The 23,497-nt window shown below is 43.3% G+C and overlaps 1 long non-coding RNA gene across 1 annotated transcript; it reads right to left on the bottom strand.

Moving 5' to 3' along the window:
- Positions 1-540: 540 nt before the first annotated feature.
- On the bottom strand, positions 541-23,191 carry LOC132422193 (uncharacterized). The gene is made up of 3 exons (XR_009518828.1): positions 23,096-23,191; positions 2,239-2,282; positions 541-927 (listed from the first exon to the last, which is right to left on the bottom strand). It is a non-coding gene; the product is annotated as an uncharacterized lncRNA (long non-coding RNA).
- Positions 23,192-23,497: the final 306 nt, after the last annotated feature.

The raw sequence follows: 23,497 nt of genomic DNA, 5'->3' as shown, positions 1-23,497 counted from the left end.
ATTTTTGATCTCCTCCCAACCCCTCCCCACTCCCCACTCTAAACAGAAGAAATTCATGAATCTCACACTGGGCTGCTGTTACCTGCCTGGGACTGTTCACAGAGTTAATGGAGTTTTAAGGGGGCAGAATGAGATAAAACTGGAGTATAATGAGAAGCTGAGATTCCCATTGGACAGGACAGAAAGGGACTGAAGGAGAAATGGACAGGTCTGCTAAGGAGCTAAGGAGCGGGGAGGGGGAGGAAGGAGGGTGGGAATCACACTCCAGAAGCTGAGTTCAGGAGTCTGCATGTAGTGAGTGGAAGGGAGGAAGGGCAGGACTTTGGAAGCAGGAAGGGGAGGTGGGACTTGAGAGTGGAGTGGGGAGGGAGACCCAGAGAGAAATTATGCTCTGGTGATGAATTGAATATCCTTCTCATAGTTTTTTGTTTGTTTGATTTGTTTCATTGTTTAAAACCTCAGTAAACAGTTAAATCCTTTTTCTTTTTTAAAAAATTTATTTCATTTATCTTTGGCTGCATTGGGTCTTCATTACTGCGAGCAGGCTTTCTCTAGTTGCGGTGAGTGGGGGCTACTCTTCCTTGCGGTGCGTGGGCTTCTCATTGCGGTGGCTTCTCTTGTTGTGGAGCATGGCCTCTAGGCGCACGGGCTTCAGTAGTTGTGGCACACGGGTTCAGTAGTTGTGGCTCGCGGGCTTAGTTGCTCCGCAGCATGTGGGGTCTTCCTGGACCAGGGCTCGAACCCGTGTCCCCTGCATTGGCAGGAGATTCTTACCACTGTGCCACCAGGGAAGTACTTAAATCATGTTTCAATTAATTTGCAGATTGGGTGGATGTCTTCAAATGAGGGAGTGAGTTCAGATGAGTGACAAGGTAATTTTGTTAAGGTTTCATTCCGTTTCAAACTCCATGGGCTTCCTTGGGGTGTCTGGATAGAGAGGGAGCAGGGTAAGGCTAGCAGACAGAGTCTGGGTCCTCCTCTATCTCAGCCAGAATCACTACACTCCATTTTTTAAAAATCAATTTCATCAATAACAATGATTTAGTCTGTGTCCCTCACCCTATCGAGAGATAAACTGAGCCCTGGAGGTTGTGATTCACCCAAGCTCGAGCTGCTTAGTTCTCGAGCCAGCACCAGCCCTAGGTACACGTTTCTGCCTCTGGACACACAAATATTTCCGATCCATCCTGTGCTCTGCTCCCTATCTGGGAGTGGGCAGTTTAGGCTTTCACTGGGAATGTGAGGAAAAAAAATTAAAACCTAGAGTAAAACTATTCCACAACTACTACCTCTAATATATACAAATGCCACCATACAAAATGGAACACCCGCTACTAGAAAGAAAAAGTGCACCAAAATCCAGCACACTTAATTTTACTCCCAGAGCAATAAAATCTGAGTCTATATATTTGTTTACTTAATTCTAAACTCAACCGTGATCTTCTTCAGACAATTCCCTACTTAGTCCAGTGACAACCTGGAAGTAAATGGCATCTTTCCTTGACTCCCTGGCGGAGAGCTCAGCTTTACAACCAGCCCCAGCCGCTCCTTAAAGACACCTGCTCTTTCCTTCCTAACGTCTCAGATCCAGCAGCTGCTATCAACCAAATGCCATGGAAGCTCCTTTCCTTATTTAATAAAAACAGAGAGTTATGACTCTGAGAGGTGACCTGACCAGCCCCAGGCTTATTAATCTCTGACTCCTTTTTCTCACCTGTTCTCTTCTTTTTATGGAAAGGTATGTGCTGAGGCGTCTCTGCTCCCCAGCTGTTTCTAATTATCTTCAAAGACTCACTCAGAGTCAATGATTCAGTGCGGCTCAGGAATCTGATTTTGTGAAAAGGTGAGCCTGTTTGGAAACACCACCAGCCTATGCTAAACAAAACTGCAGCATTTAACGTTAATTAAAAGTTAAGGAGAAGCAACAATGAGACAGCTTTCTTCACACTAAAAAAATCCAAAATATGCAGGCAACTCAAACCAAATCTGAAATGTATTAACTTCAACCAATATCAATCAGTAGGTTGAAAGAATTATGTCCAATTTAAAAATGCCCATTTGACCAATCTAAAAAGATCAGGTTTGACTCTCATCTTTGGGCACCTTGTACCTTACTTTCCCTCCTAGCACCATGGCTGGGGGTAGCCTTTTTCTCTTTACATTCTTCGTGGGCCAATCTAACCCCCTACCCCACATCCTGTGCCGGGGACTGGAGGTTCCCATGTGATTCTGACTCACCTGCACTAAGGTCGCAATCCAGGAGGGAAATAGAGCCATGGCACCTAAACAGAAGAGAAATACAATCACGGCATATTGAAGTGTGCTGAACTGTGACAGCAAAGGTGAGGAAGTAATTTATTCTCCTTAGAGGCATTGTGAAGATTCTCTGCCCTCCTTAGAGGACTGGGTTTTCTATGAGTGGTAGGATTCTCTGGGGACTTGGGGCAGAAGGAACAACATGTATAAAGACATAAGCTTATGAGAACACAGGATCCAGCTCAGAGCAGGCTGAGATTCTCTTCTGCTGCAGCAACACTGGGCAGGTGTTGGGTAATCAAGGGAGGTGAAAATGGAAAGGAAGATGAAAATAGTATTTGCCACATTTAGAAGATATGACTTTTTTCTGTATGGATCGTTTTTAAATATATGCATTTATCCTTTCTTTCCAAATTACAAAAGTAATACATACTCAGTGTAAAACTTGAAGAATTTTTAAATGGTGGCAAGAATCACCCATAGTTCTAGATCTCCAATGAGGACAGCTGTTAACATTTTCACTCAGTATTTCAGATACACACACAGTCAAGGGACCAGATGTACAGATGGCCTTGTAACTTGTTCTTTTCATTTAACCACATACTGTAAACGTTTTTCACTTTCCCTTATGGGATATTAGACCATTTGTAATTTCGCCTTGTTTTCATGACGCTATGAGGAGCATGCAGGTACAATTCTGTTGGTTTAGTTGCTCATTTATTGCAATAATTTAAAATCACAATTTATGACTCAAAGTGAATACACGTTTTAAGGCCTTATGTATTTATTGCAAAATAGTTCTTGAGAAAGGCTGCACCAATAACTTCATGTGAGGAATTAAATGAGGAAATTTCCTCCTCTTCTTGCATTATGGGTTCTTGCAATTTTTATAATTGTTGTCAATTTGTTGGCCCAAACGAATACATCATCAACATTTAACTTGCTTTTGATTACTACAAGGGTACATTTTTTTTTTTTAATGTTCATTGACCTTTTGATTTTTCTTCTTTTGTGAAATGCCTATTCCTATTCTTGGACTATTTTTCTATTAGGAGATGTCTTTTTCTGATTTATAAAAGCTTCTCATACATTAATGATAGAAACTTTGTTGCAAATGCTTTTTCCAATTTGTCAATTCTTTGTAATTTTGTGTATGGTCATTTTAGACCTAAGCAAGCTTTTACATTTCTACATAAGCAGAACCATTAATCTTTTCTTTTACGCTTAAAAGGGCCATTCCCCTTCTGAGATCAGATGACTATTTGCCTTCATATTCTTCTAGTTAAGAATTTAACACATTATCAATTTACTTGATGTATAAGGTGAGATGAGAATCTAATTTACCGCTGTAGTAGGCTGACTAATGGCCACCCAAAGAGATGAGGTCCTAATCCCTGGAACATGTGCTCCCATGTAAGTAAAAAGGATCTTGATGATTGAGATTAATTTAAGGATTTTGACATGGAGAGATTATTCTAGATTAACTGGATGGTCCCTAAATCCAATCACAAGTGTCCTTATGAGAGAGAGACAGAGGGAGATTTGACACACAGAGACCAGGAGAAGGTGATGGCAGACGAAGGCAGGGTGTGGGGTGATGCAGCCACAAGACAAGGAACGCCAACAGCCACCAGAAACTTGGAGAGGCAGGGAACAGATTCTCCCCTAACGCCTCCAGAGGGAGGGAGGCCCTGACAACACCTTGCTTTCGACTCAATAAAACTGATGTCCAACTTCTGGCTTTCAAATCTGAGAGAAAAAATTTCTGTTGTTCTAAGACACCAACTTTGTGGTAATTAATTATAGCAGCCCTAGGAAACTAACACAACACCCCACCAAATAGTTTTCCTAAAACAATATCATTTTCTCACTTGTCTGAAATGTCATCTCTATCACATATAAAATATTTTTATCTATGTATATGTTTGGGTTTTATTCTTTCTATTCATTAGTCTACTCTTACGTTGGTAAACACTTTTAAATATCACGTCTTTTAAATTTCATATCAGGCAATACAAGTATCCCTTTACTAACAAATTAGTCTTTCAGGTAATAGAATTAAGAATAACGTTTCAAGTTCCTTAAAAAATTTCATTTAAGATTAAATGCATTAAATTCACAGACTAATTTGGAAATTGCCTTTTTAAAATATTACTTGTTCCCATCCCCATTCTCTTGTTATAAAAATCTTGTTTTATGTCCTACAATAACTCCCCAAATTTCCTTCCTATAGTTCCTGTACATTTCTTAAGTTTCTACTTAGTTTTTCTGTCCTTCCTCCCTCCATCCCTCCCTTCCCATCCTCCTTCCCTTCACACTCCCTCTCCATCCCTTCCTGGCTTCCTCCTTCCTTTTTCCTTTTTTTCCCCTTTCTTCTGTTGCTGCTTATATAATGTTCTTAAACAGAAAAGTGACATGTGATTTCTTCTTTGGCAGTTAATTTAAATGTCTAACTTTGTTTTGTTATTCTCTTTGGCTAATACTGTGACTTAGGTTCTAACAGATGCCTTGTGGGTGGCAAGAGGCGGTGCAAGTGATGATGTCTGTGTTATGCTGGGGCAGTGGGGCGTGCAGTGTGCAGGCCACAGCAGCGCCTGTTCCGTTTCAATTAGCTCCCCACAATGAAGGGATCATTCTCCACATATTTGAAAATTGGGTACGACAGGGCCTTATGACTTCTTAAAAAAAGGAAAATATGCCTCCAAGGGCCATAGTTAGAAGCTCTCCTATAAAGACCTTAAATTCTCATTGATTGTTGTCAGCCCTTTGTTTTAGATATGCATCCACAGAGTTCTGAACCTCAATCTGGCCCCAATCACGTTTGTATCTGCATAACGCTTTGGCTTCCCAAAACCCTGGGTGTGAGGGTGAGGAAGGCTTTCGAAGGAGAAGAGTTATAGCCTACTATTCAGGTCTGAGAAATAGCCCTCTCATCACATCTTCCAGACCAAGACAGTTGTAAGATAGAGCTTCGTGAAGACTTGCTCTGCAAAAAGAGAGAGAAGGGGAAGATAGGATTCCATTTTTACCAGGGAGAGAAATGAGAAGGAAAAAAAACACAATCTCCACTTCATTTTCAACACCTAACGGAATAGAAAATGCTGGGCAGACAAGCTGAGGCAGTGGTTTCCAGCCTTGGGAATAAAACGAAGCAGATGTTTTAACGACACCTTATGTGAAGCACCACATTAATAATAACTAAAGATTAATTAATGATGCTGATAATGACTGGAGTATTATTTTTATTAAAGTACAAGAGCAATCTGTAAAAAAAAAAAAAAAAGATATCACCTTCTTAGCTAGGCAGACATTTTATATTCTTTAACTCATCAACGTTCTGCCAAGGAAAAGGGAGCACTCTGCCAGGATTTACACTGAAAAAAAAAGTCCTCGGACAAGTTTATATAAAACCCAGGAAAAGTGATACGCAATAAATTAAATATACTGAAATAAGCAAAGCATGAATATTTAACCACTCGACTGCTTTCATTTAAAAGGGAGCCGTGAGACCAAAGCTCGCTCATACGGGATGGAAAGTTGAAGGCCTGGATGGCAGTGCCAGAAGCTGTCCTGCATCTTTCTTTATTTGGGAGACTGGCAAACAAAACATGGCACCAATGTGGAATCAAGCTGCGGGCCAGGCCAAACGTTTGCCAAGGGCTGACCGTGTCCCAGAATCTACATGGCTAGGGAACTTGGACACAGAGCATCCTGCACATCTAGCTGCTTGCACCATTCATCAGCATCACGTAAGAAGCCTGCAGGCACCAAGTGACCGGCCAGAATCATGTTGTTGGGGTCCTGGGATGGGGCCAGCTCCCCCTTACGGAGACCAGTTCCCCTGGGTCAAACCCCAAAGCAGGGGTAAGTGAACATACGTGGAAGCACTAACCAGCCAGTGGGCTGGATGCGTGAGGAAGAGCCTTGGGGTCAGAGATAGCATTTGAGGAAGGGCTCAGAAAGGCAAAATGAGATCCCACTGTCACACAGAGGGACATCTGTTCCAGCCTCAGCGAAAGGAGGCTCTGGATCCGCAGGAGGGTTATCCTCCCTCTCTGGCCCCAGTTTCCATCTCCGTTTGAAAGCCTGCCCTTTGATATTTATATAAAATCGATTCTACACCACCCCATTCTGTCCCCTGAGAAGTCCCAACATTGCTCCCCCATATTTCTGTGCACAAAGCTGGCACACAATTCTCTGCCCTCGTGGGTTTTACTATCTGGGAAGGAGAATGGATATAAGACACATAGCAGGAAAAAACCAAAGAGGACAGATGGACTGACTGGGTTGTGTTCTGAAGGAATATTCCACAGAGCTGCAGAGGGATGGCAAGAAGCAAAGAGGAGTGGGAGGCAGCACTGCAGACCATGGGGAGGGAGGCCGTTGCCTTACGGTCTGGCAAAAAGGTTTAGGACCTAATATTATAGGATATTTTCTACCTACCTGGCCCTGTACTGAGAACTTCACATGCACGCTTTTATTTAATCATCACACAGTTCTATGAGATGTGTTATTATCATCACCCCATTTTATGCATGAGAAAACAGAGAGGCAGGGAGCGTGCAAAAAGGAAACACATCGCCCAAGTGCCAGCCTGCACCAAAGCCCAGGCTCTCTGTATTCACGCTGCGCTGCTTTCTGATGCAGGGGTGCAGGGGTGGCGGCGCAGATGTCAGCCCAGCATTTGCAAATGTTCTGTGGTCCGTGTCTACGTGGTGTGCAGGACTGCAGGGCCAACGTTCTTTTGGGCTGTGCTACCATAGACGTGCTTAAAATGCCAAAAGGTAATTGATTCTTGAAAACTAATATTACAGTCTGGCAGGTGGTGCCAGAAGACATAAACTAAAGCAACAGATTAAAGTACCTATAACGGCATCAGCAAGAACAGACTCTTCTCTCAGGATGAGCAGAACACAATAAAAATGCTTCGCGGTTCTATAGCCCTTTCCGCCCCATAGCTCATTTCCCCAAACACTTATAACCCCCATATGTCTTCATTCTTTTGAACTGCCCCAGTGTTTCTTAGTAGCTTGTCATGTAATAGAAACATCTAGAAAATTGTTGTTTCCCCCCTCGATACTATCATTAGAGTCTTTCTTCTGTATTCACTTCATATTCAAGGAGAATGAAGCATAGAGAAATTGAGCGTGTCCTGAATGTGCACGAAGGGGACAGAAACAGGTGAGGAGCCTGAGGATCCAACCTGTCTCTTCTTTGAGAGTCAAGTCATCCCTTTGTGATCAAGAGGCAGAAAAATTCCAGGTTTCCTAGGAAGAGATTATTTACACAAACAGATTCTTATCAGCGCAACTAAAATGCTTTTCACACAATAATGAAAACTCTCAGGGGACATCCACGCAGGCAGCCTTTTTTCCTGGTGAGCTCTGTAAACTCAAAGGCAGGGGGATAAATGAGACAAGAAAAGCTTTCTTAAAGCGTTACTCACTGCTGGAAAAAGTACTGATTTTGTCGGAGCGTTATAAAAATAGTTCAGGTCAAATGTAATGTGAAATTTGACTTGAGTCCTGCACCTGTCAGCCCTCGGAGAGAAGATTTTCACTCCTAAGGCTTCCGTGTAAGCAGTTCCTCCTGGCTGGGCCTTCAGAACCATGGCCAGCCTTTCAATTCCAGGGTTGAGTTTTGTTGTTTGAACTCCCTCTGCCTCACATTATCTTCCTCCCCATCTGTCAGTGGTATGCCTTTCTGGGTGGAACTACAAGGTTCTGGGTTAAAATGTGACCAGCCACACTGTGGGCGTTTCTCACGCCAGTCAGAGTAAGCCAGGCCTGCCTCTTCTGTTACTACATGGTTTCCTGACTTGTAGTTAGGCCCATTCAGCTAAGATAATAGGCAGTTATTACACTGTGTTCAGATACTAACTCCATTGGTGTGTGTGTTTAACCATATCTGGATTGTGTTTATGAAAGGTGAGGGAATCTTGCCTTCTTTTTTTCCCTTTGGAAAATAATTTAGTGGTGAAGGAGGATTTTACTTTATATAATTATATTCATATTATACAATATATAGAATTATATACATTATATATTTGTTATTTATACTATTTATTTATAATTACCATATCACTAGAGTTTTTACAACTAGAATATAACCATGTACTCTTGTGTCATTTAAAATACATTTTTTGAAGCTTGAATGTCACATTTACCTTCAGAATTTTAAAAAATAGTATGAATATGCTCATTTTAAAGAAACCTTTGGATACACCGATAAAAAGACTCAATTACAGACCATCCGTAATCATATCTTTTTGAGGTAACATCTGATAATTACTTGGACGTACAGCCTTTCATTTTTTTTTTTCTCCTGGACTATACACATACATGGAAATGTGGTAGTCTCCCTTTATCCAGGGTTTTGCTTTCCGTGGTCTCAGTTACCTTCAGTCAACTGGGGTCTGAAAATATTAAATGGAAAATTTAAGAAATAAACTGTAAATGTTCAATTGTGCGCCATTCTGAGTAGGGTGATAAAATTTCATGTGGCCCCAACCCTGTCCTTCCTGGGGATGTGAATCATCCCTTCGTCCAGCGTCCCCTGCCCCTTGGTCACTTGGCAGCCTCCTGGGTTATCAGATCAACTGTCATGGTTTCGCAGTGCTTGTGTTCAAATCACCCTTATTTTACTGAATAATGGCCCCAATGCGCAAGAGTAGTGACGCTGGTAATTCAAATATGCCAAAGAGAAACCCTAAAGTGCTTCCTTTAAGTGAAAACGTGAAAGTTCCCAACTTGATAAGGAAAGAAAAACAATTGTATGCTGAGGTTGCTAAGATCTATGGTAAAAACCAATCTTCTGTCTGTGAACTTGTGAAGAAAGAGAAAGAAAATTGGGCTAGTTTTGTTGGTGCACCTCAAACTGCAAAAGTTACGGACACAGTGCATGATAAGTACTTAGTTAAGATAGAAAAGGTGTTAAATTTGTGCAATAACGTATTTTGAGAGAGAGAGAGACCACATTCACACAACTTTTATTAGAGTATATTGTTATAATTGTTCTATTTTATTATTATTTATTGCTTTTAACCTCTTACTGTGCCTAATTTATAAATTAAACTTTGTCACAGGTATGTATATATAGGAAGAAACATTGTACACGTGGGGTTCAGTACTATCTGTGATTTCAGGCATCCATTGTGATCTTGGAACGCATCCCCCATGAATAAGGGGAGATTACTATATTTTCCTGGAGCCATGTACAAACACACACATATAAAATTATATTTCATTTACTCTTTTGAACTGCCTTATGCCTTTTCGCTTAAAAATATATTATGAACCTCTTTCTACTTAGGGATGTATATATATACAATAATTTTTAAGGTGGCAGAGTATTCTATTTTAACCACCACTGTCAATTATAAGTTTTTCTAATATGAACAATACTGGAGATAAATGCCCGTGCATTTTCATAGGAAAAATCCCCAGATAAGGAATTGCTGGACCAAAAAGTCATGTCTTTTCAAAGGCTTCCCACACCTATTGCCAAACTGCCTTTCAGCAGTGTAACAGCACATTTCCCTACACTCTGGCCAATGTGATATATTATAATTCCTTTTAGTCTTCACCAATTCGATAGGCAAAACTAAAATAATGTCTCACTGTTTTTATTTGATAGGCAAATATAGAATGGTAAATCTTTTTTTATTGAAGAAATTATTAGAGAAACTAAACATTTTTCATTTATTTTGATACCTTGTTTTTCTTCTTTGGGGATTAGTTATTTATTTCCCCCCCCCCTTTTATTTTTCCTATTTATCCTTTCTAATTTAGTCGTAAAAGTTCTTCATGTGTTAGGAATACCAATTATTTGTCTCTCATAATGTTGCAAAAGTTTCTCAGTTTTCATTTTTCCTGATTTAGCTTATAGTATTTTTGATGTGCTGAAGTTTTAATTTTGCCTTAGTCAAACCTGTTAGCCTTTCTCTTTATGGTGTCTACCATCGGTGATCTTTGCTGCATATTGATTGAGATTGCTTATTTTATGGTATATCTCATAGATGGAATGTGGGCTAGTAAAACATACCTTAAGTCAGCTCAGATGCCAAGCTGAGCTCTAGCTATGCCAAATATGCTTTGGCAGAATAAGGCATGAAATTTTTTCTAGAATCAGAATAAAGAACCTGAGTGTTAAGAGCCCCAGGAATATTCAAATGTATCCAGAGATGGTATAGTTTGACACTGAAGAAAAGCTTTGCAATGTATCTCCAAAATGTTACTGAAACATCATCACTGTGGCAGATCGTATTTTCTTCCTAACATGTGACTTTGACCCACCTTCCATGGGGAAGTAGAGTCTGTGTTCCTTCCCCTTGAATCTGGCATTCCAGGGGAAGTAACGCTATGTGACTTTGGAGGCTAGGTTATCAAAAAGCAGCATCGTTTCCTCCTGGTTCTCTTGGGACACTTGCCTTTGAATCCCTGGTCATCCAGGTGAGAATCTGATGGCTCTGAAGCCACCCTGGGAGAGAAAGCTCAAACCAGCCCAGGTGGAGAGACCATAGGGAGAGACCCCAAGTAAAACTCCATGAAGGAGAGATACACAGCCAGCCTCCAGCTACTTTAGCAGCTCTCTCCCCACCCCAAGCTGTTCCAGGCCCAGCTCGTTTCAGATCTGAGAGTCTAACAGATATGAAAAATGGAACTACCAGTACTCCTCCCCCAGCTTCTTCCCTTCCCACTTGAGGGCACACCAACCTTACTTCCAACTGCTAGCACCTGCATCTTCCAACTACGGGACTGTCTCTGACCCCCAAAGCCCACTCTACATGCCCATTCAGTGGACAAGAAGTGCCAGGAATTCATTCCATCCCTCTCGCTGAGATTAGCCCTCAACCAATGGCTAATGCACGTGGTGTATCAATACCCAAGCTCCCTCACCCTCAGGTTGGATAACTGCAGTGCATATTCTAAAACAGCCCACAGATTCCCCAGAAGGGTCACATTCTGGTTACCCACCATGATAACTTACTTCATAAAGACTCCTCTACTTCCCACCTTTCTTTTTCTGTCTCACTTCCCTACTCCCCTGACATTTTGGGTTTTTGTTTTATCTAGGATCACCTCCCAAGTAAATTACCTGCACTCACCTCTCTGTCTCAGAGTCTGTTTCTGAGGGGACCCAAACTCATGTTTTAAGTGACAGGAAATTATCATGTGCATGACAGGGAAAATATCTGATATTGAGATAACGCAGATGGGAACCTGACCTAGCCCTGGGGGGTCAGAGATGATGCAGGGATTGAGTGAAGGTCTGAAGAGCAAGTAGGAATAGGAGTAGCAGGGACAGACTCAGGTTGGAGGGAATTCTAGTCAGAGGGATCAGCATGGCAAAGACCTGGAGGCAAGAGCAAGTCTGATGTATTAAAAGAAATGGAAGAGATTCAGTGAGGCTGAGACATGGACCAGGAATGGTACAGAGAAGAGGGATGAAGCTGGAGAAGTAAGAAATGAATAGATCATGAAGGACTTTGTTTACTAGGCTGAGAAGTATGGGAAAATGTGCCTATTTTCAGCAGGAATTTTTAACATTAACATTCCCAAGCTTTGCTAGGATTTAGATATAAAATGTGGGACTTGGATAGTCTAAGCATTTTCCTATATATTTTTCTCAAAAACTAATTCTACCCATCTTGCTCTGCTCTTCCTCGTGGCACTTTTTCTCATTCTACCAGAAGCCGTGCCCTTGTCCTTAAGCTCTGGTTTAAAGCTAAGCTTCTCGGTGTGGGGAACATGTCCTGTCATCCTTTGTATACCCAGAGTACCTAGCACAAAGCCCGAGTCACGGTAAATGCTTAGGTGTCTTGGCGTCTTCACTTGCCCATCCCTTTCCCGCCTCCCTCTATCTCTTTCTCTCTCTGTCCCCTCCTCCTCCAATTAAAAACTTTTCTGCAGTCAACCCACATGTGAGTGAATCATCAGTAGCATCTCCCAAAGGGGAAACCCCCTCTGCCAAGCAGCTGGTCCAGCCTCATTCCATGAACATTGCCGAGTGGGAACTTTCCTATTACACAACCGTGATGCAGCCCAGTGCTGCGTCTACTTCCCATCTCACCAAACTCAGCTTTTCCACCATCTTCCATCTTGTCTTCCTTTTCCTTGAGGGTCTGATTCTTTGCTTTCAAGTCCTACTTACTGTCAAGTGGGCATGTCTTGGCCTTCAGAGGGAAAATAAGTACTTATCCAATTGTGAGACACAGAGAAACACTTAAAGAAAAAGATTAGTTCAAAATATAGAGGAATTGTAGGGTTTAGAGTTTGAATAATAAGACTCCTTTAGACCTGGTTGAACAAATGTTTCCAGTAAAAGACCAGATACTAAATACCTTGAGCTTTGCAGGCCATAAGGTCTATTTTGCAGCTACTCACCTCTGCCTTTGTAGTGGGAAAGCAGTTACAGACAACACCTACATAAATGGCCGTGGCTGTGTACCAATACAACTTGACTTACAGCGAGAGGTAGTAGGCTAACTGGACCCACAGACTGTAGTGGGTCAACACCCAATCTAGACCAATTCTCTCCTACAAATGAGGACCATGGGCCCCAGAAGCGATGCGTTCCTGTTCACCCTGATAATTAATGGCAGTGCTGAGCTCAGGACCTGGGCCTCCCGGCCGGCTAGTCCTTAAGACTTAAGTCCTGCTTTTTCCGCCTCGACCTGTATTCCTCACCATCACTCATGCCCAACCAGTTTGTCCCATCCTGACGGTTTGATGGATCCTAACACTCAGGAACCAAAGACAGATATCAAAACTTTAAAGGTTGTGGACTCTTTCCCATGTTTCCTGTCATTTCTAATATAATGTCTGTCTTCTTGGGGAGTGATCCACCTCCAAGTTCAGTGGACTGTGTGTGACCCAACGTACAGAAACATGCCCCCTTACAGATAGGCAAGTATATAGACAAATGGTCAGATGGATCTTGCTCAAATTAAGGAAACTTTTTCTAGTTTGTTTTTCTGGAACTGAAGTGTGTAAACAAAACAATAAAACCTAGCTGAATCCCTGGTAGGACATTCCAAATTGCTTAGTGTGCTATTCATGACCCTAAAAGGCAAGAAGGACAACAGAACTGGTTCCCACAGAGAGGACTGTTGTGTCTCACATCTCAGCCAAAATTGGCCCTGTGACTTGAATGGTCCTAAGCATGTTCTCAGTTATGGGAGAACTGATCTGTCCTTTTAAACATAGATGCCTTGAAGCTGTTCCTTCAGAGCACAAAAGAGGGCGGCTGGGACATTCTTAAAGGCTTAAGCAAAGGCTCTGTTGGCCCTTCTCTGACCTAAAAACTTGACAACCAAGGGCTTGGCTTGAGAGGACAGCAGACAGCAATAAATAACAAATAAAGTCCTTCTTCTACTCCCTTCTAATCCTAAGGATTTCTTCTATTAGATCATTTCCAACACTCAGGAACAGTGGTTACAGATGTGTAGCTAAGGACCAGTTTTACCTGTGCACCCTGATGACTTTTGTTTCTCATTGGCCATTTCAGCCATTCTCCCAAAACAAGCCTTGATCAATTTCAGTAGGGTCATCTTCAAAATGACTCAACAGCACTCCAAAGTATTAATTAATAAATTAAATGACACGGTTCTATAGCTGGAGGGATCATGTTTATTTTAACAATGACTTAGGAATTATAGGAAGTTACTGTCCTGATAATTAATATTGGCAGCTGCTGCAGTGGTCATAACAGACTCTCCTTCCCTACTCTTTGCTCTAACCAGTCAGGATCATTGACAGGCTGGGCCATACTGGGTTCAAATGGAGGTGTGATTTTGATTCATATCCAAACTGGTCCAGAGTGCTTTCTGGACTTGTATCTTTGCACCTATACTCAAAATTTTTTCCCATCTATGTCTTTCTAAAGAGATTGTCCAACGCATACACATCATAAATTTCTCCTCCCCTCTCTCATCTTCCCAGCTCCCAACTGTGGCCACAGTATTAGACCAGGATGACACTTGATCCAAGCGAGTAGATCAGATCTGCTCTTCCAGGGGCTTGGAGTTGGGACCTAGAGATTGGGCCAATTAGCTACGGGGACAGGAAGTAGAAGATCATATAGATTCAGAGAATGAGGCGGCTATTGACGGTGGCCATGGTAACTGCCTCTAAGTTGATGAGTGAGTCAGAAAAAGGGTCTGCAGATAGAGAAGACGAAATGAACATGAGAAGACAAGGAAAAAAAGATGCAATCTTCCAGTGATTTTCCTATTCCTAGGAGGCCCGGCTGTCCTTCCTATACATGTGTTTCTGTAGGATTCCTTTGAATCCTGTAATAAACGTCCTATTCACTTGAGCTTCCTTGAAAGGATTTCAATTCCCAGAAACCAAAAGCACCCTGGCTAAAACATTCTCTAGCCACTCTGGCAGGTTATTTTGAACTAAGCATCTCCCTGCCCTAGTCTCCCAGAGGCGTCAATAACTTTTCAGCTTAGGGAGTGCCCAACCGGTAGAAGCTGTGCTGGTTGTTGATGAGAAACAGGAAGGCGGCAGACACAGAAACTTATGTAAACAGTGAGTAGCACTGAAGAGAAGATCAAAGTTCTGTCCGGCCCTAAACAAGAAGATGGGGCACCGCAACGGCCTTTGAAATGTAGGTTGTCTTTTCATATCTGCCTTGTGTAGGTCTTTGGTTGTTTCCACAACATTTGGAGTAAGAACTAAAGGAGTTCCTATGACCCGGCCCCGTTCCTTTATTCTGAGAGGAAGACTGACAGCAATCGACCCCCATGTGTATACACACACACACACACACACACACACACACACACACACACATATTATTTTCTTTGCTTGACTAGATAACAAATCTCTATGGTGTTTAACCACGGTAGGTAATTAATAAAGTCTTCCCTAAAGAATAAACAGAAGCATTCATGAATAAATACCACCCCAAAAGGGACCTAGGGCACCAAAGAGAAGGAAGAGGGTGATTTCAAAGTGGAAAGGGAAAAAAGCTGTGGTTTTTGTTTGTGTCGTTTTTATACCTCTACAGAATTTGAAGACTTGAAGACAGAGTATGGGGCAGTAGCTTTCCTTTTCCTCGGACTTGGAGTCAAGAAGCTTCTTTTTAGGAAGAGGAAGAGACAAGGGCATAAAGAGAACCACACAACAGGAAAATGTCAAATGTTCTAAGGGGAGGACAAAGAGGCGTGGGACCTTGGAGGAGGAAAATACTACTTCCATATGGGAAATAAACAAGGAGGATATCATGATAAAGAGCAGAACCAGGGCTTCCCTGGTGGCGCAGTGGTTGGGAGTCTGCCTGCCAATGCAGGCGACGCGGGTTCATGCCCCGGTCCAGGAGGATCCCACATGCCGCGGAGCGGCTGGGCCCGTGAACCATGGCCACTGAGCCTGCGCGTCCGGAGCCTGTGCTCCACAACGGGAGAGGCCACAACAGTGAGAGGCCCGCGTACCGCAAAAATAAATAAATAAATAAAAAGAGCAGAACCAAAGGAATATTTGGGGGCAAAGTAGGGGGATTGCGGACTATAGAACCTTGGGGCAGAGCGCCTCCAGTGACTGACACCAGAGGAAGCTGGACGTGGTCATTCCACAGCATATGTCTCTGTGGTCATAGCAACTCTGGGAACAAAGGATTGGGTATCTGAATATAGTTGTTCCCACATCTAGGAAAGAGAATAGGAAATGTGTTACTATCAGGAGAAATGGGGATGACTAGTGGGCTGTGGCCATTTTCCTGGGCATGGCAGGGCAGGGGTGGGGGCCGTGGAGGGAGGGATGGGGAAGGAGGGTGGGTAGCAATCCAAGACCTCAGAGGCTACACATGTCCGTAGACCCTGCAGGCTTCCCCCAAAGCACCTGTGAGTTTATGCAGCGGCGGAGCAAGACTGGGAGAGGGTGCTCTCCCACTGGTCCCTGAGCTAATCAGTGGGTGATTTAGAAGGGTCCCTATGGTTTCTGTGCCTGGAACTCACAGGGTTCGCCAGTCCAGGACAGGTTTCTAGGTGGGTCTCTGGGTTCCCACACTCTAGGATTTCCACACTACACGTGACACAAGCATTCAGGCCCCAGGGGTCATCATGCGCCACAGAACTGGGGTATGACTCTCCCTCAGTTAACTCCGTTTCCACCCGTGGTCCGGGGCAAGGAGCCCAAGTCTGTACCATTCTTGGGATGGGGTGGAGACTTTCTTGTCCCCATTCAAGAGAATCTTAATGGTTCTCAGCTTTGTCCAGAGAAGCCAGTCCTGTCTCCCTCTGACTCATGAGACCAAACAATCGCCGTTCCCATGTCAGTTACAAAACCTTTTCCTCTGAGCCACATATCTGCTGTGTGTGTCACCACAGGCCATGTGGCCTCAGCTCTTTCCCCACTATGGTTCCTTCTTTATCATGGCCTCTTGACATTCCCCTCTCTTGCTTTTGAATTCAACCAGGTATGTTAAATTCCTTAAGTCTTAAAGCATTTGTACGCATTCAGAATGGGACGGAGGATTCCCATGTAAGCTCAGTGTATCGTCTTCATTGAAAGTCCTTGTCATCTAATAAGCGACAAAGCTGGGTTTCAAACCTAGGTATCCTGAACCTAAAGCCAGGGGTAATTTTTTATTTTAACACATTTCTTCCAGAGCATCTCAACGAGGTTGAAAGACCTAGCCAAAGTGAATTTTAACAAAGAATAGAAGTAAACTCATGGAATGATTACGCCCCAAAGCTATTATAAGTTAAAACCATACATTTGAGAAGGTTTTAGAAAACCGCACGGAATGAAACTCTGCAGTCAATTAGGATATTCTAGAGGCTGCTCCTGACCTTCTGAACCTGGCATTGGAGGCAGCTGTGTGAACAGGGGTCTAGCCCAGCCTCGTAATCCCCATGTCCTTTCTGGCCATAGCAAGAAGGAATCACTTCTTGCAGGTGCCGATTCTCATATACAGATCATCTCCCCCCATCTGCCGGTGAACATAAACACACACATCCCCAGGGCAAAGCCAATAAGACGAAGTTATGAGCGTGGGCTTTGCTCTGGGAAGAAGTGAAGCTTGTCACGCAACCTGGAATGTCTGCAGAAACAGGCTGCAGGAAAAAACAGGAGCCACAGACACTCCTAGAAAGAGGGGACTTTTGCCCTTTACCTGCCACAGCCCTCAGGTAGGCCGTCATGTTCTTTACACCAAATTGCCATGTACCTGGCAGCAGAATTTCATCACAGACACGGCTGGATTGTCCACACTTTCCATCTCCACTCATGCTACCTCCTATGACGCAAGTAACTGAGTGGTGATTGAGTACTGATTGCACAATAACAATTCAGTTAACTGATCTGGCTGGAAGACGGAACCATTGGTTAAGTGAGTTTCCTCTTTCTAAATCATTTAAGAGGTTAGAACCTGTGTCTGAAATCTCCTTTATGCATATGCAGACATATAGATTGACTTCAATTAATAAACATTTATCAAGTACAAAATACAAAAGCTTGGGCGTTGGCACAAGCTTGGGTTTCCATCAAGGCTGTACATGTTGTTGGCTGCATGATCTTGGGGGAAGTTACTTAACTCCCGAGCCTTGGTTTCCTCACCTATAGATTGGGACGATAAGCCCCATTTCCTAGGATTTTGTGGGCATTATGTGAGGCCCCGGACACAGAATGTTTGGCATGGATCCTGACGTAGAATTCATGCTCGCTAAGTAGCATCTATTATTGCTGTTATTCTTATGGAACTGAAACTGTGTCACTGCCGAGGAGCCTCTCACAGCATGACGATCAGGGATAGACTCAGAGCAACCCACAACAAAAGTCACTTGGAGAAGGTGGGGTTGGAAAACAAAGCCAACGATTGGCCTAGAGATTTGCACAAGAGAAAGTGGACAAGTAATGACTAGTTCCTGGGCACCCTGGCTGGTGACTGAGCTCACGCTGCCTGAGTCAGTGCCCCGAAGCCCATGTGGTTCACTGTTGACAGAGAAGAGAATTCCTTGTCCCTATAAGATGCAAATCCCCAAGAGGTTCCCTTTAAGAGTCATTTTTGGACTGGCTGCTGTAACACAGCATTTGGAGCCAAGATTGTTTTTCTGTGTGATGATAGCTCAGTAAAAAGAATCATGGCCTGGAGTCTAGCTGAGGAGATTTAGACTGTTGTCATTTATGGAATTCCAGCTAACAAACTCTCACCCAGCAGGACACGGTTTAGACAGATAGGGAGACATTTACTCTTAAGAAAAGCCACCCCCTCTTTGGCCTCTCCCGTCCCCCTTCCAGAACCCCTGTCTGGTTTCCCACACACAGTGTTTGTTCCTCTGAGCATTGCTTCTCAGGAGGCTGGGAAAAAAAGGGATTCGGTTCTCCAAGGTTACCAAACTTATCTCTTCTCCTTGGCTGTACAAACAACTCGTGTGAAGGCCACCCAGGTTTCTGCAATTAAAGATAAACTCACAGAGAAGGGGATGGCCAAGGCTGTTTCATATTCTGCCAAGTTGAGGCTCACGTTGCCCCTGTGGGAGAATTCCCCTGCCGTTGCTAACCAAGCCAGCTGCCTGTCCACGGGGCAGGGGGTGTGGAATGGGGCGCTAGAGTCCCAAGTCACTTTTCTGGCCTCTGCGCGATGTTCTGAGCACAGCCAGAGTCTGCTCGTGGACCCCAAGTTGAAAGTGATTTCACATTAGCAACAGAGATTCAAAGAGGGAAAATCCAATAAAACCTGATGACCTGTAGCAGCCGTTCTCAGAGTCCCACCTGGACTCGTGGCGCTGGCGTTACCCGGGAAAGGGTTAGCAAGCCAATTCTTGGACCCCACCGCATTCCTGTCTACTGACTGAGAAACTCTGAGGATTTGGCCCCAGAAGTGGTTTAGAAAGCCCTCCAGGTGATTCTGACACATGTTATAGTCGAGAACCACCGGCTTCTGCAAACCCCGGCGATGGGAGTGAAGCAAACCATTCTAGAGTCTTATGAGAACCAAAGTGTGGCCAGACAGGTATGCCTGTACTAATTCCCACCTACCATTTCCCCCATAATGATATAAGAAAGGAGAGGCATGTGGAGGTAGGAGACGTTTTGAACAGAGCAAATAGACGAGGGGGACACACCTGAGCCTATGTGAGTGGTGGTTAGTGTCTGTTTTCAGTTGCTCATTTATTAATTAATCTTTTCAGTGGCATATTAAAGGGCTCTGTTTATCCTTCAGAAATAGCCATCGTCATGCACAGGATTCTCAAACTAGCAAGGTGGGGAAATGATCCAGGACAGGCAAGGAAGCAGAGAGATCATCAACACCACCAGTCCCGGAGGTCAGTACCAGAAGCCAGCAAATCCCAGTGATACGGTTCAGAGGAGAAGAGAAGACGGGCTGAAAAGGGAAGAGGAGCACAGAAATAAAATAGAAAGAGGACTGCATGTGAACGATCCCACCCCAACACGGCAGGGCCAGGGGCCAAAGGACAAACAGAGATTCATACACTGTACGTCTGAATTTTTGAAAGTTATAAATTAATTGTATATCAAGTGAACAGACTATTAAGTAAAACATGTAATATCCTCCTACTTTGACAGACATGTCTTCTTAGCAAACTGAAAGCCCAGGGCTGGTAAATTCAGTATTCTTGGACTCTTCAATCACGCAAGGAGAATGGGTGCCCATCCTGGCCTCTGGTCCACGACTCCACTCCCTTTCTCTTCCCATCCTGGCTCAGTCCCCAGACCACCAGGGGCTTCATTCATACACACAGATAAGCTGCCAGTGAGTCCTGGCCCCATCCACACCCCCTTGTAAATAGCTCTTCCTGGCTACCACTCCCACCTAAGAGGAGCACCTCAGCAACAGAGGCTGGATCCAGGGAAGATGCCCATAAGGGCTCTGGAAAGACTCAGGGTCTCTGGGGCAGAGAATTCTGCCTGACTTCTTAAAGCCAGGTCTTGAAGTGCAGGCTCTAGGTGTGCGTGACCCCTTGGCTGGTGAATTCTTCATCCCTTGGGGAGGGGTAGGAAAACAAAAGCAGGTCCCTGGAAGCATGGGACCAGGACAGGGGCCGTCTTGCTCAGGGCTGAGGATGTGACAGAGAGGAAAGAGGAGGGAGAAGGGAGGAAATAGCAGGTGATAAAGACTTAGAAGACATCCCTCAAAAAGTGGCTTTTACTGTTACCCATATATGAGGGACCAGGTATTCTTCTGGGTATCAAGCTACGAGGCTTCCTCTAGACTGAAGGAACCACCCACACCGTGGAGAAAAGTGAGTGCCCGTGCCTGATTCGTGTTTTATTCCCCCACCTCCATTACTTCTCAGAGACTAGGGACACCTAATTTTCCTGTGATAGTAACTGTAGACCCATAATAATTTCCTATACTGCACACTGGGGGCAAGGGAGGAAGGAAGTTATGATCACAGGCCAGAAGTTTCTCTGGGTGAAACAGAGGAGTATTTCATTAGATAAACAACCGAAAAGCAAGATTACACAGACAATTGGTAACTTGATGCAGCATTTGGGGCTTTGTGTGGTGGGTGGGTTACTACTTAGCTTAGCTTCTGATGTTGCAAAATTTTCATTTGTGAACGTTTCTATGGGCAACTGTTTTGATGTAGATTACTTGAGTTTTGTTGTTTGCTGTTTAGCAGACATGAAATATGATGCATTTTCTCAGGGAATGTTTCATTTCCTGGAGCTGGAAGTGCAGCGGGCTTAGGGGAACTGCTCCATTTCTGAGCCATGTGTTCATAGTACTGAGGGCCAGGGCAACCTTGATCACAACATTCTCGTGCTTTCCAAACCATTCTTTAAAGTATTGTTTCTTGGGAGAAAAAAATACTTTTTAAGCATAAAATGAACAGAAGGAATCACAAAGGAAAAATTGATAGAAAAGCATCGTGCAAAACATTTAAAAGGCGAACAGCAAACTGAGAAATAGATATGCAGCAAATATAGCAAAAGGAACAGTTATTAATATATTAAAAACTTACACATATTTTTAAAAATCATTAATGTTCCAATTTTTAAAAGAGTGGTAGAACATTCCCAAAAGAAAAATTATAATGACTGAAAAATATATTAAAATATTCAAAGGAACGTACATAAGATGAAAATGAGATATGTTAATTGATATAACTTTTCTGGATGTAGCTTTCCAAATGTGTCAAGAGCCTTAAAAAATGTCCATGGTCTTGACCTTGGCAACTCTGTCCTAAGAACATGCTAGAGATGTGGGAAGATATTGATATAAATAGGTGATCTGTGCAGCAGTATCTGCAGTAGAATTAAAACCAAAAAAACAAAAACAAAACACCCCGTCTCTTCTCCCATCACAGTTCACCTGTGCTCTAGAACTTACACTCTGGCCCAACTCCCTGGGGCTTTCATTGCTTCGATTATTCCCTCTCTCTCCTTTATCATCAGTCTCTCTCTAGTGGATATATCCCATCAGCATACCAATACGCTCAGTATCTCTCGAATTTTTAAATCCTTTTTTGTCCCCACATCTCCATCTGCTACAACTCCATTCCTCTGCTTCCCTTCAGAGGGAAACTCAAAAGAATTATCCCCACCCACTCCCTTCACGTCCTCGCCTCCCATGAATTCACTTGCTCTCTCCTGTCAACATGAACGCCATCTCTCCAAGTCCAACGAGCTCTTTACATTCCTGTTTTTAAACTCTCAACAGCATTGCACATGGTTAGCCACTCCCTTTTGTGTCTTTCCTTGGCTTCCAGGGCACCAGTCTCCTGTTTTTCCTCTTACCTCACTGGCCACTCCTTACCAGGCTGCTTTCCTGAATCTTTCTTCTCCATCTGCCTTTTAAAGAATAGCGTTCCTTGGGGTTCACCTCAGAACATCTCGTCTACCCATGTTTATTTCCTTAGGTGTTCTCATCTAATCTCATGGCTTCTGATGCCGTTTTAAGTGGCTCCAAAATTTATGTTTCTGCCTTGAACTTTTCCTCCGAAGTCTGGACTCCGATAGCCAACCTCTTAACTGATATTAACACTTGTGTATCTCAGCCATCTCAAACTTTCCATATCTAAAACAGACCTCTTAATCCCATCTCCTCTCTCCAAAATACCAGATCTCCCTCTGCCATCCCCATTTCCTTAATCACCACCACCCATCGGCTCAGTTATTAAAACCAGATGATTGCATGACATCCCTGACTCCTCCCACCCCTCACCCTGTACATCCAAACAAGCAACAAATCTTGTTGGTCCTCTTTCCAAAATATGTCTTTCTTGCCTCTCTACCACCACTGCCACCCCTTCATCCCAGTCACTCCTTCCTTTACTAAATCCGTTGTCTCCTAAATGGCCTTTCTTCTTCTACACTTGCTGCTACCTCTACAATCCTTTCTTTAAGCAACACCAGGATTTTAAAAATGCAGAGCAGATCATGGCTCCTTATTTCACTTAGAATAATTCCCAAATTCTTACAGTGAATTGCTAAACTGGGCATGAGCCAACTCCTACCTACTCGTCTGACTTTATCTCATAGCACTTGCCTCCATGCTCGCTCCAATCCTGTCCACTCTTCCCCTCCTACTTTCTGGAACAGATTTATGTGCGTGTGCCCACACAGCAGTGTTCTCAACTGCAGTCAGTGGTAAGACACGAAATGTAAGCTTTGAAGGACATGAAGCCAGTTGATTTTGAAACTCATTAGTTTATGAACATACATGTTAAATTTTGCAACTGATCTCAAATTCCACACCAGTTAGGAATTATTTGGGGCTAAAATAACAGTAGCATAAATAATATACAGGGTTTTTTTCTCTCTCATGTAACATGAAGTCCTGAGGTAGGCAATCTAAAGCTGATGGGCATCCACGTAATGTCATCCATGCCCTGGGTGTCTTCTGTTTTTCACACCTTTACCTTATATGGGGCTTCCAACGTCAAGGTCATCTCCTAGTCTCATTCCAGTCATCATGTTGACATTCCAGAAGAGAGGAAGAAAATTGTTGGAATTCCTTTTGCGACTAATGAAGTAGTATCTTTGAAAAAGAAAAACATTAAGATAGATCATCTTCCCATGATTTCTCACAAATAATTTCCTGGGAAGAAAAAGAGGGAAAGTTAAATTGAGGGTAAAGGAAATACATTCCTTTCTACCAAGGACAAAGGAATCTCGAATTGAGAGAAGGAAGAACGAGAGCTAACATTTTTAGCATCTGTACTGTGTACCAGGAATTTTATTTTACAATATCTCAAAACACCTTTTTAGGATAGGTGTGTGTTATGGGCTGAACTGTGTCTCCTCAAAATTACTATGTTGAA

This window comes from Delphinus delphis, chromosome 3 (genome assembly GCF_949987515.2).
Source record: "Delphinus delphis chromosome 3, mDelDel1.2, whole genome shotgun sequence".
NCBI classification, from domain to species: domain Eukaryota; kingdom Metazoa; phylum Chordata; class Mammalia; order Artiodactyla; family Delphinidae; genus Delphinus; species Delphinus delphis.
This window is presented reverse-complemented; position numbering and strand designations above follow the sequence as displayed.